The sequence below is a fragment of the Bombus pyrosoma genome, linkage group LG10 (genome assembly GCF_014825855.1).
Source record: "Bombus pyrosoma isolate SC7728 linkage group LG10, ASM1482585v1, whole genome shotgun sequence".
Lineage (NCBI taxonomy): Eukaryota > Metazoa > Arthropoda > Insecta > Hymenoptera > Apidae > Bombus > Bombus pyrosoma.
The window spans coordinates 10,427,478-10,444,763 of record NC_057779.1 but is presented as its reverse complement, the minus strand read 5'-3'; the positions used below and the strand labels follow the sequence as shown (position 1 = coordinate 10,444,763).

The following is a 17,286-nucleotide window of genomic DNA, read 5'->3' as shown; positions in this document are numbered from 1 at the left end:
GAATCAGTGGACGTCGCTGATCTTGATAGTACTGCCAGGATCTTGAGCACCATGCACAATCTGAGAAACGACGGGTTAACGAAATAATAGTACGGCGAACGTCGGGTCTAGGAGAAGAAGACTCCGTGTACACGAATTCCTAGTGAGCTATGTCATGGATTTATGGCGCGTCTATTGCTTTTGAAAGCGCAAACGCCGTATCGTAATAGTTCAACCCGGTACGGTAACGGTAGAACCCGCGGCAGTACAAGATTTACGTATACCCTAAACTCTAAATCTTAATTTCACATACATATACGTATTGCATATACGAATATCTGAAAATATGTAATTCATGCATGTATTTATATAGCGAATTAATTATCCATTATATTAATAGACTTCGATATTCAGTCGGGCCATCAACACGATGCCACTGTAGAAAATAAATCGAAGCTACTTTCTACTGATAAATGTGCTCTCGCCATTGCGAATTATTACTTTATACCGACGAATATCACGAGTGAAGTTTAAACCGTGCTGTCCCGAAGAAGTTCGCGAATACCGCTCTATCGACTATGTGGTACTTACTGTGCAGCCATCGGGAACTCCGGTACATTTGAGAACTGTCGACGAGATTGAATTATTACAGGAACTGGGAATCGTAGAACAGGACGTGTTATACCAATTGTGGTTGCCGTGTCGGCATGTTCGATTGGACGGCGCGGCGCTTGCGTCGTTGTGTGTCGGGTGTCAGACTCAGAATCGCGAGCGTAATTACATAGTCGTTCCGATTTCGACATCCTGCCGAGCTGTCTTCAAAGCGTCACGAAACGATGACACGCGTGTGGGGCTCGGCTGCTCCACCAAGAAGAATCACCACCGCTAGACCGCGAATATTTATGTAAATCCATACCTCTGTGAATCTAATTTAAGAGATGGGACGTAGCTAGAAAATTGTTTTATCTATCAGATATTGTAAGAGAAGCTCTCGTCTGTTAGATATTTTATACCATATATTTTTTAATATTTCTCTATGTATTTTTTTTTTTTTTTTTTTTTTGGCTACAGAACCAGACTATATTTTGGATATTTGACGTATCTTTATGTGTCTTCTCATACATATTTTTATTGTGTGCATCCTGTGTATGTTTGCACCTTCGAATTTCCCAAAATGCATAAAAATCCGCGGTCTAACCATCCAACCGTCAGAAACACCGAAGCGATGCGCTAGAAAAATCGAGATCAGCCGGTCGTTTGTCAAACTAAGAATTAGGGACATCTGTCCGCTCTGGAGCCACGCCAAATTGAGCACCCACCTTCCAACATTGACGCGTCCTTCGATACCAGCATGATATTGCCTTCGTGTCGTCTGTCGTCGGTGATTAACGAGGGATCCTCTTTTTCTTGCCTGCGTGATCGAAGATCGAAGACCTTGGAAGGCTTTAAAATCAGTTTCTCGTTAATAAAGGTCGACAATAAGGGGTTAAGTAGTCACGACGACTCACCGAGAGTCGTTTCTTCTATTTTGAGCGGAACGTGTCGAAGCCAGCGAGAGTTTGATTAATTATGAAAACTTAATTGGTTACAGCAATGGAGTAATGGCCTAGATTAATGTGAAACGACGAGAACACGTTAAAGCGGTAGCGATTGATTTTTCGTGGAAGAGAAACGAACTCCCTTTTTCCATTTCCCTTCTCCAGATTCGTTTCGTTATGGATAATACTTATCTTATTACTAACACGTTTTGATTATTTTAGTTATTAAACGTAATTGGTCGTTAAGTTCGACGGTGGGACGAAAAACTTGTATTTCATTGAAAACCTAGATCTTTTTGGAATCATTTCGATGCTAATGATATTGTACGACGTGGCTTCTATTAATATTTTATGTCGAAGAAGCGTGTTAAGCCTCGAAGGTGTACTTTGATCTAAAGATTGAACCCAAGAGGTTAATGGGTAACAATTTGTCGTATTGCACTAATTATAAAATTGTTCCCTTTCGGTAAACGCAAAAACATCAGATCGATATTATTTTTAAATTTTGTATCGTATCTATATGTATATGTGCAATATTTTGTCTTTGTTATACACATAAGTGGAAATAGGCACGAGGAACGTATGATCTATATAGTTTAGAACGACGTATCAAGCGTGCCAGTTTAGTGGCTTTATTATTTGTTGGAGTATTTCGTCCGTTAGCTGCAATATTTCTCGCGATCAATTTCTCGGCATATTATTCTTACACTTACCTTTGAAACAACTTATTTTCCCATTAGATGTAATAACAAAGGGGAACCACTGAGCATAAAAGGGCAGAGTTAAAATAACTAGGAAATCCTGACGATTTAAATGTGTTTTTATTGCCTTATACTTAACCTACAGCTAATAAATCTCTAATAAACTAACATACCAATAAAAAACTAACAAACTTTTACCAAGTCCGAGTATGCGTGGATGACGCGCAACAGAATTTGTTTATATCGAATAATTTCTGCGTGTAGAGTATGCGTCCTGCAATATTTTTCAAAACTTTGACCGTACCTTCAGAAATTACACGGCATCCAGATGTGACGTACGAGTTATGACAATCAAGTTTCGGGAGTGATTCTATTTTCGTTCAAATTGCAACAATATGGTACAGACAGTAAATGTCCCTCCACTGTGCAACCTGATCAACCGTCCATCGCCACATAAAAGATAAAAGTTGTTGAATTTTGTAAATTGATTTTCGTAAAAACGAGTTTGAAGTCTGTGTTACTCGAAAAAGCAACAAAATTTAGTGGAAATGATTGTAACGACAAGGTAATTGGAATTTAGAGAAATGCTATCGTATCAGAACCACGCGTCTTTAATTAATTGGGTAAAACAATTTGCCGCGAATCGTGGATTCATAGAAGGTTGGATTACTTCTAATTAATTAATTGCTAATTACTTCTTACTTTTTGAGATATTTTTGTCGAGATCAGAAATGTTACAAACGATAGATTCAACGTTGTGGAATGCGTGTACACGATATCAGGCACTAATTCAAAGGCCGTGACCTCGCGTTTCTTTAATTTTCCAAATAAAAGTTTTTAACTAGTTATCCTCGAAACTGTATTATTACGATATTGAAATGTCACTGATCTAAATAGCCGCCTCTTTAAGCGATATCAATCGCCGCTTCTATCAAAATTTGAAAGAGAAATTCACGATCTGTACGGAGGAAGGGTTCGTGAAACGAAATGGCGAATTAAGTAAATCGCGATGATCATTTTGGAGTTCTAGTTTTTTTTTTTTTTTAAATATTAAGTACGTTCGAATCGATAATTTGCCAGAGAAATAAGCTTTTCAAATAAAAGTTTAAAAGTCTACGAGTCTAGATACGACTATCGCGGTTATGATAGTAAAATATGAATATAATATGTAGAATAATATGTAGGAGTTATTTATTGCAAATATTGCAGTTATTTTTCGCAAATATACACAATCTTCCATAAGAAGATATCGATCTTCATTTGCATTAAACCCCTGATTTAACGCACATAAAGAGACAAACGTATCGAATATTGCTCGGTTTCGCGTGATCGAAGCCGCGGTATAAGCAACGAAATTGCGGGTCAATAACAACAGAACGGTAACGCATAGAGTGGTAGCCACGCGTTCCGTGATGTGGACGATCGAGAGTGGCGATGAGCAAGGACATCTCAATCGATATTCACATGTTCGCGCGTCATAAATGTAATTACGTGCACATAGCTGCACGAGGCAAGGATCTAATTACGTAGCCGCCTTGGTTCGAGGCATCGAATGGTGCGAGTTGGCGGAGGCGTGTGCGGCGGGTCTCGCAGCTACGGAAATACAGGGCGCCGAAGGGTCCTGAACGATCCTCGGTTTTCGAGGTACCGAACGTGAAGGGAAGAAGCTGGCTTGCTTAAGCGGCCCGCGTGAACGACGCCAAACTACGAGCAAGGTGCTCGGATAGCTACAGAAGGTAGAAAGTCGGGTTCAAGGGCTCGTTTATCAACCGTCCGGGATTCCACGCGTCTTTCCCGTGTCCCACACGATGAATTTATCGGTTTTATAATTAAGCGCGGGTTTCGCAATACCAGACGAGTAACTCGTTCATATTTTATCTCTCGTTCTACCTTGCGAGACCTATGTCTTCCGTAGCACCTAAGATCTCTAGCTCCGTCTCGCTTTTCACACCGATTTTCCTTATTCCGTATTCTTTTTCCCGGTTTGCTTGGTTGCAGTCGCATTCGGGTTCCTTGAAAATGTTTTGATAATTCACGCCGCTACGGACAGGCTAACCTAGGCTAAAGAGAGGAAAGGCAACGAAACGAGGTAGCGAGTAGTTTCTCTTCGCTTGGAAAACGTAGTTCCGATACACAGCGTGAGATAGTTTAGCAAGTAAGATGGTTAATTAAAATCGAAGAGGAGAAGAAAGTTTCTCGCAGAGAGATACGGCTATTATAAATGCAGAGTTGTTGTTTCCATCTGGAACGCGCTAAAAGGTTATCTGGTATTGCATGGCGAAAGCATCGATCATGATTTTTGAGCGATCGGTGATGAACGATTGCTGTCCGAAATAGATTGATCGATGTTAATGAAAGTAACGTATCTCGGGATGAAACAACAACGGCGTTCGTTGATGTATCAAAAAATTGAAGAAAAGTAGGTTGGGATTTAAAGATTTTCACGCAACTTTCATTTTGTACAATATTCGACTAACTTTGCATTATCATTGGCTAATGGATTGGCTAATATTCGTAATTTTGAACAAGTAGTAGTAGTAGTAGTAGTAGTAGTAGTAGTAGTAGTAGTAGTAGTAGTAGTAGTAGTATAATTCAAAGAAACTGCCAAACTGAATTGAAAGACGCAAAGGTGTGTTTTATACTAAAAATAAAGCATGTTGAACCGACTAAAACATTTAAAAGAGACGGCAAGAGACTATTAGACGTAAAAGAAAAGACCTTCGGCTCTTGACGTATCTTATCCCCATAATTTTCAAGTAATTGGCTATAAAGGGATACGAATTAGCAGTGAAATGGGGGAAATTTCTGAATTATGCAGAGAGTTTCGTTATGGAGCCCTCCTGCTTCAGCGTATAAAAAATCCAGTCCGTATAATTACAATCGATTGAAAATGTATGCAAATAGACCGTCTTCGATTTATTACCCAAGCGAAATTATGTATTTTCGCTCGCGAACGAGACATAGACAAATGAGTTCAAATTACAGCAAAGAAGATAGCTTTCGTAATTAACGATACGTAAGAAAAAAAAAAAAAACTCTTCCTGGGATTTTAGAACTCGCAACTCAGAGCGTAAAATGAAGACCTAAAAGCTTTCCACGAATTTGCATTCGCACATAGTATTTTAAAGGATTTGCACGCTCTTGGTCTTCTCCAATTAACCTGGATAATTTTACTGAGAAATGTATCTTTGGATAATATATCTTCCTTTCTTCCTTACTTTATCAGAATGGTCCCACCATGGTAATACCTCTCTCGTGCGGTCTGGTATTATAATAATTACAAGCGCGCGCGATATTTATTCATTGACAAATATAAAGATCGTCTATGTACTTTATACTTAATAAGCCTGAAAATGTAGAATAAACTTAGGTTCTTCGATTCGATTATCAGCTGTAAAATTATATTTATAAACTTATTATTCTATTTATATCACGTTTTGTTAGCGTATCTCATTTATTCGATACATTTGTTAATAGAAGTCGCACATATTTAATAACAAGAAATCGATGAGACACGGTTTAGGCTACCGGTATTTATCGGATCTCTGTTACACGTACGCAGATGCAGTTACTTCAATACCGCAAAAATTTTAGCGCGACGTACAAAATACGCTGTCTGAGAACTGCTTATCTCATTGTCGGTGAAAATCGACGAAAACAAGTGGCGCAGTGCTCGGCCCGCTAACGAGCGTGTAATTACAATGAAACGATTGAGCCGTTGGTGTCACGACGCGGAGGAAATCTGAGTTGTTGCAACTTCCGCGAACGACGTATCCAGATCCGTGGTGGAATCGTCTAAAGAGAGAGGAGTATAGTTACGGGAAGCGAAACTGACAAATAACAGGAGGGAGAGGAAGAGAATTGAGGCGGAACGTGAAAGGAGACTCGGCAGATAGATAGCACGAGTAACAGAGTGAAACAGAGAGGGGTTGAGGCTAGATACGACCTGGGGTATGGAGTTTGAGGCTTGTTTGAACAGGCTCCGGCTTCCAAAGAGGGTGGACGGGGGTATCGGGAGTTGCTATGACGATCACGCCCCGTCGAATTACGCGAAAATTGCCCTACGTACCCTCGACCCCCTCTCGCGCTCCACCCCCTGGCGCCCTTCATCAGGACTTCGGTAATTCCGAACTCCCGTGTTACGAATGCGACGATAAACGATCCTACCGAAGCGTACCTGTACATGAAATTTCTTAGCCTCGACATTTGCCCTTTCATTCCAATCGGATACCACGCTCTCTTACCATCGAACGTATTTTCTTCGTTACGCCAGACTTTATACCAGATGCGAGATATTTGTAATACCGATCGCGTAAGTAAAATTTATGTTACGCGTGCGCAACGTTATTTGCTTTACGACCAATTTGTTCGAAAGTCGTTCGATTTGGCAGTTGACGTTAACGCATAGTTGTCAGTTGAAAAGTTTGTGTCATACAGCCATTTCGTTTGTATTTTACATTATCGTAGTTTATCAGCTGCTTCGAGACAATGTTTTTCGTCATTGGCTTCGATTTTATTTCGTAACAAGCATCAAGCAGTATTAAAAGGTTAGTTGCAATATCATTAAGTCGTTGGTCTCTTAAGCGAACTAGACGTTACACAAACCTCCTCTGGGAGTTGCTCTTCGCAATCCTCGACGTGACTTCTTCCTTCGGTCTCGAGTTTCGCCCGCTTTGTAGCACCGAAGGGAGACAATGTTTTCGCATTAAGGGACAACCTGTCGTTGACCTGAGAAAGCTGTATTGCCCTCGCGTTGCAGTTTATACGCTACGGACGTTATTAATCGAATTTAGTTTTAATGGGATTAATCTCACGTGATTTCCACTGACCAATGAGACGCAAGGTCAACGTCGCATAAAGTTGTCCATTCGATCCCTCACATCTTTCTAACCTTTGCTTTATAACATACGTAGAAGTTTATGGAAGTTTATAACGGGCGATAAAAATTGTTGTTACTTTTATCTTGAAAGTTAACAAAAAAATACAACAGGCACAAATATGTATATACCTCGGTCTTTTGATGGTAGGATTTTCTTTTAGATCGGTCCCAGTTTCTTCAGACGAAATAAACGTTTTGAATAATTTCTATCGTTGGATTTAATTTTCGAAAAATTAAAACGAAGAACAAATAAAATATGGAATTAAATATATATAAACTTTTATTTTATTTCATTTGATGCGTAATTTTGCATTCGTTACTCTAGTAATTGAATATGTACGAATATATTACGAATAAATGGAAGCTTTTTCGGAGATATATTAACAAGTGTAAAAATTTATGTATTTAGTTACAGTTACGGCTACAACTCTGACTTGGTAATTAAATCCTTATTATCGTTACGATGAATGCAATGAATTTAAACGTATTTAAATTGATATAACTTCGTGAAAAATGGATCGTACGACGATCTGTATGCGCTCGTGTTAAAGCTCGAAGCTCCCTTCTTTTTTTCTTCCGCAGACATTGTTACATCGTGTAACGAACGGGCGAGTGAAAAGACTTTTCCTTTTCGAGGGTTTTACAAATTCAAACGATCGTACAAAATTAAAAGAAACTTTTTACCGAATTTGTTTTAAGATGATCTTGCGAAGGAAAATCCTCCCTGTACAACAACCGCTCAAAATTTGATCTACGATTTTTTCTCGCCGTTTTACTATATTATATAGATTATATAAGATGTATGGAATGTAGAATTCGTTATTGTGGTAGATCTCGTCGATGGCGAAGGGGCCAACAGTCGTGGCTCTTTCGTACTTCGGAAAATGTAATTTATTTGAAACGCTATTGATGAACGTTCCGTTCGGAGACAATTCATCGACCTTTGACCGTCGAAGAAATTAATTTCTCTTTGCGGTTCGGATTTCCATTACTGTGACCAACGCCGTCGTCTTCCTTTCTTCTTGTTTTTTATTTTCCAGCGGAGACGAATCCGGCAAACCGTGCACACAATGCCGCGCAATAGCACGGTGAAACAGATATGAATCGACGAGGAAGAAAAGAGGGGTATAAAACAGTTATACGAGGAAACAGCGGTGAAAGAATAAACAGCGATGATATTTTTCTCGACGCAAATGTTCTCGGCGTTTCGTACCACGTTTGATAAAGTTAACCAACAACGAGCTCGTAGTTTTAGTTTTATTATCATCGTCCTAAGGCTCCTAGCTACGTTTCCTCTCTGTTGATACTAAAATCTTTACGCTGTCCCATTTCGATGCGATAGAGCCAGCAAGCGAAATGAAATTTTTGCCAATAGTAAACGTGATAATGAGTAAAAATATTAAAAATTACGATGAGATCGTCAATAAGTAGCACAAACAAGTGACTTCGTAGTCGTTCTATTTTTAAAAAAACTTTCGCTGGCAGCGGCAAGTTTCATCCTTTTAACGTGCTTTCCTTTCGTGCATATTATCGTCTTCCGACCGAGTGAACGCCTCATCACGTAGCCGACGCAATCGGCTTGACAGTTTTCCGAGGGACACCGAGAATCCTGGCAGGACAACGCCGGAGGGTGAAAGTTTTCAGCCCTGCAGACACGCGAATTCGAAACGGTCCAAACGCTACTCCGTAAGCTTGACACTTTATTGCTATCACGAACTGAATCTGTTCCGTTTCCATGTTTGCCAGACACTCGATAGTTTCGCGACTGTCTGGGAGATCGTCGATGATTCCGACAGCAGACAAATGAGATTCGCGATGGTGTATTAGAATGAAACGCCAGAAAATGGAGATCACGTGAGAAAATTGAGCTCGATACGATGGAGCGATAAACATATAAAATACGAGCGATTAGACACTATGACGTCGACAGAATGGTTGAAAGACAATTTTTTCCGACGGATCTTCCTTTTTAGGAATTTAACATGAAAGCTCTTTAGACGAGTGAACAAATGTAGAAACATAGGACAAGATTCTATCGCTGGGAGAAAACAATGTAAAAAGAGGGAAATACGACAGAAAGACGAGAGAAGCGAAAAAGAAAATATTTTGTATTAGATTGAAATAAAGAGAGAGAGAGAGAGAGAGAAAGAGAGAGAGTAGATATGAGAATGCAGAAGAAATGAAGGATGCAGACGTAATTTTAGCGAGAATCGCGATTGAAAAACAATGTTCGTGAAAGGAAAATAATCGAATAATTTAAATACCCACGCGATACTATTAAGTCTAAGAGATTAAGCTGGAATTTAGGATTAAGAGGGAAAATTGAAGAGCATGGATAATAATAGACAAAACAGGAGAGAGTAGGTAGGAGGAGGAGGGGGAGGGGGGCGAGAAAAAAGGAACAAAGGGAATAGGAACAAACGTGGCCAAACGATTACAAGACAAAGTGCAGGCAGACAGAGGCAAGCAGAGCGTTCTCGTATAAACGCTTCCATCTTCAACGGAGTCGAGCATATTGCGTTAACACCGAGGGTGCAAACAGCCTTTGTCTATCTCGCTCGCTGCCTCTCACGTTCTCTCCTTCTTTTCAGCATTCTGTCACGCTTGCATAAACTAAAAGACCCTCTGGAGTACAGTCAAGCTAATAATTAAAGTCGCTAAAACCGCTCGTTAAATCGTACCGCGTGTGCCCTACATCGTCGAGAACGTTTCTTCGGTCTGCAATTAGTAACGCTTGTCCTCTTAATTGACACTGACCAGAATCTGCGCATTAACTTATCAAAGTTACATCCTGTACCTTCGAAATAAGAAGACGAAAGTTTTACGAATAATGGTAGAACTATTAAAATCGTTCCATCATTTTTTCAGATCTTTTTGTTTTCATAATTGTTCGTATCATCGTCGTTGGCAAAATTGATGCCGACTTTTATTGAAATAAGAAAGTAATCGTGCAGGTATACTTATTTTATATTGCTTTATTATATTTCTTTAATCGTTCATCCGTCATTTAGTTAGGTACATATTAAATATACATAATTCTAACGCCAAGTGTTGTAATACAACACCGTACATTGTATGTTGTAATTACTACAAATACGACGAGAAATTATTCTCGTATGATATTGCTTCTCATATGTGATACTGTTATATCGTATCATAAATATACACTGTAGTTGAATGTTACAAAAATACAGATGTATCTATTGGTATTGAAGTTCCTATAAAGAACAATTTATGAAGAAATAAAGTAAAGAAAGACTGGTTTAATAAATAGCCGAAACGTTTCTCTTATTCTTACTCGAAGAATGAACTCTAGAAAGATAATCAAATGTTCCCTTTTTTTTTTAAGTCATCATCTAAGAAGCTGTTGGAGCTAGGAGAAACGGTGATCTCTCACGTTCTACCATTTGTTCCGAGTCGATTGCTGTGATTAACGATTTTCTCGATCGGCTGCGTCGCGTGGCGAAAGCTCTTTTCTGCTTTTAACCTGTTTACGTGGAATGCACCGGTAAGCGAGATGGCTGAGAGGCGGGCTTCAAGTACATTACAGCGAAGGGTGGTTAATGATTAATTCATCGTGTTGTTTAAAAGTGGCACCGAGTTGCTTACGTATAAACGTTGTCTAACCGAAATAAACCGATAGAGAGGAAGGAAGGAAACGTGGCATCCCTCTTACGACTAATTCATCCTCTTCCTATCGGGTTACGCATAAAACCATTAAGGTATGTGATTGAGATATCGCGGAGGATTTAAAGGCATTCGCGTGTCTCCGAATAATACCCGAACGATGACAAGAGAACCGTTGGTACGACACAAACGAGAAAAGATATGCTCTACCGTGCACGCGACGACGCCACGCCACGCTTGATAAATGCAGTATATTTGTAACGACTCGCATTAATATTCGGCGTTTGAGAGATTATTACTCTATTTTATGATTGTTGGTAATAATATTATCGAATTAGTTGAAAAATTAATTTTTTCAACTTGTTTGAAAATAAAACTTTTTGTTCGCAAGTCTGAGGCAATTTTACTTTATTCTTGTTTTGAATTTAGAATCTCTCTCTTACCTGTATCACGTATTATGCCCTAATGGGCCACAGTATATAAAAGAGGTAACGTAAGAAAAGACTGAATTTTGCTAAAGAATATATTTCTAAAAATCAATTGTGATGGAACGATGTAATATTTTCAGATGAAGGTAAATTTAATCTTTTCGGATCAGACGGATGAAGAACGATGCGGTGTAGCGAAAAGTCAACGAAGAATTTCAATTTAAAAATTTGAAACCGACAATGAGATACGGCAGTGGAAGAGTAATGTGGCGAGATTGCATCTTGACTGTAGGTGCAGATGAATTAGTTTTTGTTGATAGTATTTTAACGAAATGTGCTATTCATATAGATATAGATGTATGTTAGTTTTAAATTTGATCAGAACGATAACGTAAAGCATGTATAAGTTTATTATTGATTTTAGTTTCAAAACTATCGCTATTACTTATTATATCATTTTAGCCCCTATGTTTAGTACCCTCCCGTTTAGTCACCGAAGAATTTATAAGATTGTCGAACATAACGTTTTTATACAACGCCCACAAGAACAATAGAACGATAGAATTGAAAGAGCACACAATAGAAGAATAAAGACGTATTACAGAAAACCGTTTAAAGTATATATATATATACTTAAATAAAACCATAAAATATTAATATCACCATAACAGGTACACATTAAGATGTATGCATATTTTTGCAACGTCAAATTTCAGCATTATTTACCTTTATTTGCGCTTATTATTATTGTTCTTAATATGATGCGTATTAATTATAATAGAAATATAATATATTCTAAAATAGTACAATAAAATTAATTCAGTGATACAGTTATAAGTGAGTATATAGGGTGGGTACTTTCGCGAATAGGGCTGTGCTTGAATATTAATCCGAGTTACAGTTTCTACTTAATGTACTTTTTTCAAACCTGATGTAATTCACTACGTAATCTAACGTGAATAATCTTGCGATTTATTTCCATACTTTCTACCAAGGAATTTTAATCACGTTAGTTGCGTGGCCAATAATTGTGCACCGTTTATATCGAGGTTAGTGATCCATGGTCGTGGAAGTTGGTTCGATACGCTATGCAGAAAGTCAATCATAGTAATCGCGGTCAAGGCGAATTAGCAAATACTTGTAACAACATTCGTTTAGCATTATAAGGGCAAGGATCGTGATCGAGCGAGTGTGTTAAGGAAAAAAATTAGTTTAGTGAATTCAATCTTTGTCAAAATCGATAATATAATTTCGATGGTAAGCCAAGAGATTAAATTTTGTTTTAAGTGTCAGTAATTAGTGTAGCCGAATGAGATGTATCTGAATGTAAATTCAAATATCTTTAGTAGACAGTTTAACGACAATAGTAACGATACCTTTTTCTGCCAAATGCCAAATGCTCTGGAAAATCGTCTTACTTAAAAAGAAAATAGAATTCTCTTCTTCTTGGAAAGAAGCGTATTCTGTACCTTTTAAGTGTATCGTTGTATTCGTGTAAAAAAATTCCTTTTATTTCTGACCGAACTAAAGATACACCTTTATCTCGTCCGCGTCCCAATTGTGTGGCCTACTCTGTAAATATAATATTTAACAATGTGCCGTGAAAATGTCGGAGAAACTGAGGTATAAGATGAGAGATTAAATACGGTTCTTACGGAAAGCTACTTTGTGATATACATGTATGTAGATATTTACGAATGTCTAAGCTTTCGATTATTTAGTATTACCAACTTCAGCGATATAGATTCGAGAAACCGTGCATTATACGATATTATCGAATATTTAAATTATTTAAATCGTTAAAAATTTGATCGTTCGTCATTATGTCGCGAAATAGCTTTTCGATTTCTTTCTTCAGACAGTGACACATAATGTCAAATACAACCAAAAGTTTTCTTACTTTGAGAAGTTTCGAGGGATGCGCTGAAGCTTCGAAGCAAAGTCTGATCTGTATTTGAAAATTCTCGACGTGCAAGAAGTATCTCCGGTTATCAGCCTCTCTCTCTTCGCACTTTTTGTCAAATAGTTCAATTTAATTCCTGCTCCACGACGGATAAGTTCACGGGTTACATGAACGAACGGCAAAGACGGAAAGTCGAATCGAAGCGTAAACGCGTGTCTTTGTCCTCCTCGAGAGTCCGAAACAAGGAAAGAACAATGGAATTTCGTTATTGCGCCAACAGATGGAAAAACAACAAAATGCTCCTCGCAAGGTCTTTCGCCGCGTTTCATTCATTCTCCCTTTCGTTCTTGTGGCTCTTCGCGTTTCTGCCGCTTGTCTCTGAATCGATTCCTACGTGACGAATCGCGTTCCACTTTCTTTCTTATGCACCTTATTCTCAGTGAATCTGACAATTGATTGCGCACGATCGAATCGAGGTCACGCGTGTACAGGCCTTTGTCAAAGATGAAAAAGAGTCGGGTACTTGAGGAGAAAAACGGGATGCAGTTGCCATGAATTTAACACGTTCTACGCCCTGGAGGTTATCGATGATTGGCTGCACGCTTTCCAATTGTCGTCGTGTCAGGGTCTTCGATGGCCAGCACTGTTCCTTAAAATTGTCTTCCAGTGACAATAGTTCCTGCAAGTTGGAAACAACAGAAATAAAAACGAAATGCTTGTACTATCCTACCCTATCTAACTGTATTCGAACATACGGGAATATGTTATGCACGATGTGCAAGATTTGTGCGAAGAATAGCTAAAGACGAGTCAAGTACTCGGTAGTTTTATTCTTTTTACAGTATTTTATTTATATTTCACACAACGTTCTACAAACGATAATAGATGTTTAATATCCTACGTAAAGTATCTCTTAACCTAATGTATTTGTACTATGTACATAGAAATATTTATTGTTTTTGCACGTTATATCAATGACACCTCGATCGATTGTTGGATTTTCATGGCTTTATATTATAAATTATTCTATTTTAAATTGCATCAAAGCATTACATTACATTCAGGAAACACGATATAATTGATTATAGGTGTCTATCTGAAAACATTGAAATACAGATTGTAAACCATGCGTGCCGATTAATCATCAAAACAGCAATCATCGGTAATCTTTTTCCCCGCGTTACATGCCGCATTTATCAGCGCAGTTTTTGCATGGTTGCACACTTTTCATCACCCACACTCCATGGCACGCACGTAAATACATCGCTCGGAATCAACCAATTCGCTTCGTTCACCGGAATAGCACAAAGGACGCGAATAATCGGCGATTCGATTTAAAATGTCGATAATACCTTTGATTCGTTTAAAATCTTTGATGTCGATCCATTATACATAAATACGATCGTGTAATCCTTAAAGCAGTAGCGTATTATTGCTTATATCATATTTGAATGCAACTTTTCATAAGTATAACGCTGGTACGATTATGTATTACATTTCCTTTTGAAATACGCTTCTCTTCAGATCGAAGGGAACAAACGCATAAATTATACAAAAAAATTGTTTTACATTATTTTTTCTCGATTCTTTATCGATTTTATTCCAATAATTATATATCATTTTAAAACTTTCACAAATTTATCACGATCGATAAATCGTAACATCCTTCCGTTATTATTTCACCTTTTCACTGCCCAAACCTAACCCCAACCTAACCCCAAAACATACCGCGAGATTGTGGGCGTTGTGTAATAAATGTAAAAACGAGGCAAATATATTTCATACATCTTTATATCGATACAGTGCGTACGTGCAATGGATAGGCTTAAGCTAAGTTAAGTTTTTGGTCAGATAGATTTTTCATTTTGTGTTACAAAAACGATATTTCAAAGAAATTTAACTAATATCATGTGTGACCACGCAACAATGTTATCACCTAAAATTATTTCTAATCGGTCAATTATGTAATATTCAGACGCTACAAAATGACGAGGAGAGACAACGATAAACGATAAAGGCAGATAAAAGCTAAATGGAAATATAACGAGTGAGATATATGTTATTCGAAACTAAATTCTCGAATAAAAATTTCCTATTATTCGTATGTTTGGTTATCGCTCGATGTTTGACGATTTTTTTATCTCTTCTATCCGTAAAATCCTTTTATACACTGCTTTTGAAATATAAAATGTAAAATCTATCTGGCCAGGTACTTTTGTACACCACTGTAAACGTTCGAATTCTCGCATAGAGTACTGTGTATTCTTTTGTTCAAACGGTGACCGATAACGAAATCACCAAAACAATTTCGAAATATTCAAATGGAGAAGTCCGCATCCATCAGGAGGTGCATGTGTTTTGTTGATGTTGTCACGGGGCAGGATAGTGTAGCGTACACGGCGTCCTTTTCGTCGTCGCCAACAATGCCTATAATGTACGGTGTACGGATTCACGTGGAACGGAGGTTTGTTCCGTACACAATGAAGTATACACGAAGCCGTGCGTGGCTGGAAAGCGGTTCAAGTGTTCGTGGTAGCTGATTCGAAATCTGCGTGCCGGAGTTAACAGGCCCTGAATGAAAGCAGACATTTCCTAAGTAAACGTTTTTACGTTATTACGAGGATCCTGAAGTGGATATCAAGCAAACGAACGTAACTGAACTCAGTTGATCGACTATCGTTCTCGTCTCTATCAAGATCTCTATCCCTGGACGTTGCATCGAATCTCTGACTCAACGAAATTTTACCGGAGCATTTGTGAGATTAACTTATCTTCTTATTCTTCGATAGAAAAAATGGAATGGGCAAGCCAATTTGACCTGTAAATTATAAGCCGGTTGAGGGCGATATACGTATATATTATTAAATATAATCTATTGTATGTTAGGCCAGTATTGTTTTTCGCTAAAATCTTATATCTTATATTTTAATAAGATTTGTTTGCAAATATAACATAATATAATAACTTAATATATTAAATATATTAAATGTATTAAGAATAGGTTAATGATTTTTTATAAAGAATATCAAAACGCATCGTTTATATATTTATACGTACAATAATTATATACGTACGTATAAATACATAGTACATAATAGTTAGGAAATAAATAACATACAGAAAAATCGAAATGATCATAAGTGTGAAAAATATAAATATTTCGCGTAATATTAATAACAAATAAGCAAAACGATATTAAGACAGAATTAATTCGTGTATAAATTAATTAATCAGAGTGTGATATCGTGGAAATTACGAAATATGTAAATATTTTATAAGCATGTATCGAAGAGGAAAATAACAGATATAATTATGAGATACGTGAAATTTCCAATATTAATATCGAATGAAACCATTTGTTTCGTGAATTATTAATAAGTAGGTACTTTTCGATAAAACAAGAAAAGATTAATCTCTTCTTCTGTTGATAAATTTGTAATTATTTTGAAAACTTAATTATTCTTCCTCGCTTTGTGCGAATAAGTCACCTAACTTTATCGAGTACAAAGTATTTCGTTTACGTAATTACGTGATAGATCGCCAAACGTTCTGGTAATTAACAACATCAAGTTATTGTGCAGTAATAAACGTTAATTACCGTATAATTAAAACATATTGCAGGAATGAAAGGAGCTTCTGCAGATTACGTAAAGATGCTTTCCCTCGATTATCCAGGGATGCAATTGTCCTGGCAGAACAGTCGTGTTTATCAGAGTTACGGTTAATTTCCCTGGCTAGCATCTAGTGGCTTGTTAACCTCGGTTAATAGAATTAAATAAACATTTGACTATAAAAATTTGGTAAATAAGATGATGTTACATCACTGTCTAATTTGAAAGTAGCAACGATGGATTTCTCAAGCAGTGTACTTGAAGAGTACCTTTAAAATATTTAACGTTTTAGGAGTTTGAAAATTTTAGGAAGAATAAAACTCGACAGAAGAATCCGAAGAATCGAATTGAGGACTTGGTTTGTATTTCCTTCCAAAGCTTCCCAGTGGATTGTTGTCATGATTTAAGTACGTTGATAGCAGCAGGGTTGTCAGCTCCGGATACAGTCGAATGGCTCGATGTCGTATCATTCACAACCCTTATAATAATTATGTGAAAAGGGCCACTAAAGAAGGAAATGTCGCAGCCCTCGGCAAGATACTGCCGTTTGAGTTCGTCATCGACTCGAACGAGAGTAAAAGACAGACATATTTCCAACATGAAATCTCTTTATAATACAC

General features: G+C 37.6%; 1 protein-coding gene and 1 long non-coding RNA gene across 4 annotated transcripts in view; one reads left to right on the top strand and one right to left on the bottom strand.

The window, feature by feature from the left end:
* LOC122571599 (tyrosine-protein kinase Drl) overlaps positions 1-17,286 on the top strand; it is a 104,103-nt gene that overhangs the window by 51,596 nt on the left and 35,221 nt on the right. The window lies entirely within an intron of this gene.
* The window catches only part of LOC122571612, a 98,525-nt gene continuing 95,210 nt past the window's right edge, over positions 13,972-17,286 (bottom strand). Inside the window, exons 3-4 of one of the 2 annotated variants that reach the window (XR_006318122.1) lie at positions 16,654-16,743; positions 13,972-15,873 (exon numbers count right to left, since the gene is read on the bottom strand). This is a non-coding gene — a long non-coding RNA (uncharacterized LOC122571612). The remainder of the gene's footprint in view (positions 15,874-16,653; positions 16,744-17,286) is intronic. The other variant, XR_006318123.1, reaches the window with a different exon arrangement.